General features: G+C 42.0%; 1 protein-coding gene across 2 annotated transcripts in view; it reads right to left on the reverse strand.

Annotated features, from left to right (window-relative positions):
- LOC141148415 (uncharacterized) overlaps positions 1-5,328 on the reverse strand; it is a 332,754-nt gene that overhangs the window by 75,704 nt on the left and 251,722 nt on the right. The gene's annotated exons all lie outside the window — the stretch shown is intronic.

The following is a 5,328-nucleotide window of genomic DNA, read 5'->3' on the forward strand; positions in this document are numbered from 1 at the left end:
ATGTACACACAGCACCCCATATTGACAGAAAAACACAATTGTTGACATTTTTACAGATTTATTTAAAAAAACTGAAATCACATGGTCCTAAGTATTCAGACCCTTTGCTGTGACACTCATATATTTAACTCAGGTGCTGTCCATTTCTTCTGATCATCCTTGAGATGGTTCTACACCTTCATTTGAGTCCAGCTCTGTTTGATTATACTGATTGGACTTAATTAGGAAAGCCACACACCTGTCTATATAAGACCTTACAGCTCACAGTGCATGTCAGAGCAAATGAGAAACATGAGGTCAAAGGAACTGCCTGAAGAGCTCAGACAGAATTGTGGCAAGGCACAGATCTGGCCAAGGTTACAAAAACATTTCTGCTGCACGTAAGGTTCCTAAGAGCACAGTGGCCTCCATAATCCTTTAATGGAAGACGTTTGGGACGATCAGAACCCTTCCTAGAGCTGGCCGTCCGGCCAACCTGAGCTATCGGGAGAAGAGCCTTGGTGAGAGGTAAAAGAACCCAAAGATCACTGTGGCTGAGCTCCAGAGATTCAGTTGTGAGATGGGGGGGAAAAAGTTGTAGAAAGTCAACCATCACTGCAGCCCTCCACCAGTCGGGGCTTTATGGCAGAGTGGCCCGATGGAAGCCTCTCCTCAGTGCAAGACACATAAAGCCTGCATGGGGTTTGCTTAAAAAAACACCAGGCCTCCAAGATGGTGAGAAATAAGATTCTTTGGTCTGAGACCAAGAACTTTTTGGCCTTAATTCTAAGTGGTATGTGTGGAGAAAACCAGGCACTGCTCATCACCTGTCCAATACAGCCCCAACAGTGAAGCATGGTGGTGGTGGTGGTGGTAGCATCATACTGTGGGGGTGTTTTTCAGCTGCAGGGACAGGACAACTGGTTGTAATCGATGGAAAGATGAATGCGGCCAAATACAGGGATATCCTGGACGAAAACCTTCTCCAGAGTGCTCAGGACCTCAGACTGGGCCGAAGGTTTACCTTCCAACAAGACAATGACCCTAAGCACACAGCTAAAATAATGGAGTGGCTTCACCAACTCTGACTGTTCTTGAATGGCCCAGCCAGAGCCCGGACTTAAACCCAATTGAGCATCTCTGGAGAGACCTAAAAATGACTGTCCACCAATGTTTACCATCCAACCTGACAGGACTGGAGAGGATCTGCAAGGAGGAATGGCAGAGGATGCCCAAATCCAGGTGTAAAAAACTTGTTGCATCTTTCCCAAAAAAACTCATGGCTGTATTGGATCAAAAGGGGGGCTTCTACTAAATACTGAGCAAAGGGTCTGAATACTTGGGACCATGTGATATTTCAGTTTTTCTTTTTTAATAAATCTGCAAAAAATGTCAATTCTATGTTTTTCTGTCAATATGGGGTGCTGTGTGTGTACATCAATGAGGAAAAAAATGAACCTAAATGATTTTAGCAAATGGCTGCAATAGAACAGCGAAAAATTTAAGGGGGTCTGAATACTTTCTGTCCCCACTGTAACTACATTAGTGAAATTTGATTAAGACTTCGTTTGGGGTCTTTATTTACACTTTTTTTTTTTAATTTATATTATGTATTCTATATTTTTTTTAATTTATATTTTTGTATTAAAAATGTTTTTTTTTTTTTTTTTTTATTTTATTGATAATGTATTAAGGTCCTATAAAAGCTCCAGAAGAAGCCATGATAGTGGAGAAACATGTAGAGGCAACCATTCTTTTGTATTGTGACCACTGATCTGCTGTATGTATGTTCCAATTGTGCGTGGGTTTTTTTTTAATCTATTTTAAGGTGTTTATTGTGAACTCTCCCACCTCAAATATCATATTTGCTGGCTGCATTTGTTTGCGCGCGCGCCCCCCCCAAAAGTTGAGTGCCACTTATTTTTCATGAATAAAACTTTGACCAGTGTTCCTGATTGCTTCTACAGTAATAAGCAATCGGAGTATGTACCAAAAAATTCCCTGATCAACCCCCCTATCTCCCCCCCCCCCCCCCAGAGTGACACTGTATGGTGTATGGCACTATGGTGACACTGTACTCTCTGGGTACTGCTCTGATGACAATATGTAAAAATATATAAGTTGTGTTCGTAAGTTTACATACCCTGGCAAAATTTTTATGATTTCTTGGCCATTTTTTCAGAGAATATGAATAACATAAACTTCTTTCACTCATGGTTGGTTATTGGCTGAAGCCATTTATTATCAATCAACTGTTTTTTATGTGTTTTTTTTTTTTTTTTTTTTATCATAATCACAACAAACTACCCAAATGACCATGATCAAAAGTTTACATACCCTGGTGATTTGACACAGGGTTTGAATGGCTATTAACGGTAACCACCCTCACCTGTGATCTGTTAGCTTGTAATTAGTGTGTGTAAAAGGTCAATGAGTTTCTGGACTCCTGACAGATCCTTGCATCTTTCATCCAGTGCTGCACTGATGTTTCTGGATTCTGAGTTGTTGGGAAAGCAAAAGAATTGTCAAAGGATCTGAGGTAAAAGGTAGTTTAACTGTATAAAACAGGAAAGATATAAAGATATCCAAGGAATTGAGACTGTCAATTGGGAGTGTTCAGACTCCAATCAAGAAGTTAAAAACGAGGGGTTCTGTTGAACAACTAAAATCTCAGCCACAACTGCCAGGAAAATTGTTCGGGATGCAAAGACAAACCCACAAATAACTTCAGGTGAAATACAGGACTCTCTGAAACCGTGTGGTGTGGCTGTTTCAAGATGCACAATAAGGAGGCACTTGGCGAAAGATGGGCTGCATGGTCAAGTTGCCAGAAGAAAGCCATTACTACACAAATGCCACAAAGTATCCCGATTACAATATGCCAAACTGCAGAGACAAGACTCAAACCTTCTGGCACAAAGTCATTTGGAGTGATGAGACCAAAATTAAGCTTTTTGGCCACAACCATAAATGCTTCATTTGGAGAGGAGTCAACAAGGCCTATGATGAAAGGTACACCATTCCTACTGTGAAACATGGAGGTGGATCACTGTTTTGGATGTGTGAGCTACAAAAAGCACAGGAAACTTGGTGAAAATTGATGACAAGATGAAGGTAATATGTTACCAAAAAATACTGGAGAAACATTTTGAATTCATCAGCCAGGAAGCTGTGCATGGGACGTACTTGGACATTCCAACATGATAATGATCCAAAACAAAAGGCCATGCCGACCTGTCATTGGCTACAGCATAATAAAGTGAAGGTTCTGGGGTGGCCATCTCAGTCTCATGACCTCAATATAATTGAGCCACTCTGGGTAGATCTCAAGACTGGGTATGCCCAATAGGCTCTGTTTTGTATCTTCAAATGTAAATTAAAAAAAATTCCAAAACCATGTTTGATCCATATAATCTGGGATCCATCCCTTCTGGTAAGAGGCTTTGTGAGAACATACCATAGAAAAAGCATGGGTATTCATAAAATTACAAGAGTACTTGTGGACTAATTATTTGAGAATTTTTTGAATATTAATGTGGACTATTTGCCAGATTTTTAGGATTGCGCACTCATTGATCTTACTGGATCTAATGAAGATCTACTCGCCTGAATGATTTTTGGAGAGAAAATTTGAGGGGGGTTGGCCCATTAATCACTTAAGTCTCAATTTTTTGATAAGGGGGGCTGTTGATGGGTCAGCAAATAACTGTTAATATTGCTGCTTCTGTGTGAAATCTAACGCAAACAACAATTTGATCTAACGAACTGCATACGTTTTTTGAATTAAAAGTTTGATGGGGGGGGCTAACCTGGCTGAGGTACAAAGGTGGTTAAAAAACAGAAGAACGTGCATCTTTGTAGTATTTTGCCATCATTCACCATTATTTGATTGCATGTGATTTTCATGGCTTGCACAGCAGGGGTATCTCCTGGATTTTTTTTTTTTTTTTTTTTTTTTTTTTAACTGGTGGGCAGGGCCAGCAGGGTGCTGTACATGGCTTCCTCATTGCTCCTTTCAGGAACCCTCAGGCCTGATGCAAACATTGGATGGGCTCTTGGGAGGAGATATACAAATATCAAAATGCCATGGAGAGGGGGGATTCCTAGCAGTGACAGCTGGTGCTCCACGATTTTTCGGGGGACTTAAACAAACTGACATTCTGGGGAAAAAAAACATCAATTGCATCATTGCCACTGTGACCCCCCCCCCCCCCCCCCCCCCCTGCCGCCTGCCCGACACTTACCCTGTCTCGTGGCGGTCAGGCATGCGGGCGATGGTGTCGAGCAGTGGGACCTTACAGCGGGTCAGACATCGTCTCCTCCCCTTCTCCTGATAGGAGTCCAATCAGGTGATGGGTAACAGGCCTGCGCACCTGATTGGCTGAGAGGCGCTTGAGTGTTAGGGAATATTCATTTGCTTTTCTAACACCTGGGTTCCTAGGTGGGCTGTATTTGCATGCAGACCACACTGGGTAACGCCCACATGTGATGCTGATCCTCCATGATTGAAAGATTTAAAATCCAATAAATGGGACAGGTTGGTAAGGGCTAGATGACATGTCTCAACCAACAACCACCCCCCTCAAATTCCCACCTACCTTACACCAATCCAGCAGTATTCTGTAGGAATCTGCCTTAATGGTGCAGCACACTGGGTCTTGCACTGCCATCTTCAATGTCATCAGGCCAGTCCCCTGATGATGCACATGGCACACAGATGTGTCATCAGGGGGCCGTCTGCAAAAGGAAGAGACAATCAGCTCCCTGATGACGTGGCATATGTGCAATAGAATACCCTGCCCCCTCCTAGGTCATGGGTCTCCCAGGCGGCTGTGGGTACTTTTATAAGCCATTCTCGCTTAGCCAAGAATACAGGAAGTGGGGATGTATTCCCTCAAAGGTAAAAAATAATAAAATAAAGTTCTGTTTTTTTGTTTTAAGAGGAAGGGGAGGAGCGTGGGTGGAAATGGGGAAGATCGGCTTTAAAAGCCTCATTTTAAAAAGTGCAGATCCATCACTTCTCATAGTAAGGCTTTTATAAATCTGGGCAATTCAGTCTGAAATACACATAAGTCGGTCACATGGCAAGATAACGTCTAGATATACAGGCAGCTAAAGTCACATGCAAATCTCCTTTTTTCTATAAAAGTCTAGATTGTCTGTGGCCCCTCCCCAGGATTTCCTAATGTATGGGACAGTCTCGCTGACCAATAGGAAGGCTCTGGAGGCATTGAGGGGTGGGGCCAAAATTAAATTTGTTTGGAACTTCAGCTGTCAATGACTCGGGATCTAATTTACTTTTTCTGTTTTATCATTTATTTATTTTTTTTTTATAGGTGATAATCTAAA

This window comes from Aquarana catesbeiana, linkage group LG06 (assembly GCF_042186555.1).
Source record: "Aquarana catesbeiana isolate 2022-GZ linkage group LG06, ASM4218655v1, whole genome shotgun sequence".
Classification (NCBI taxonomy): Eukaryota; Metazoa; Chordata; class Amphibia; order Anura; family Ranidae; genus Aquarana; species Aquarana catesbeiana.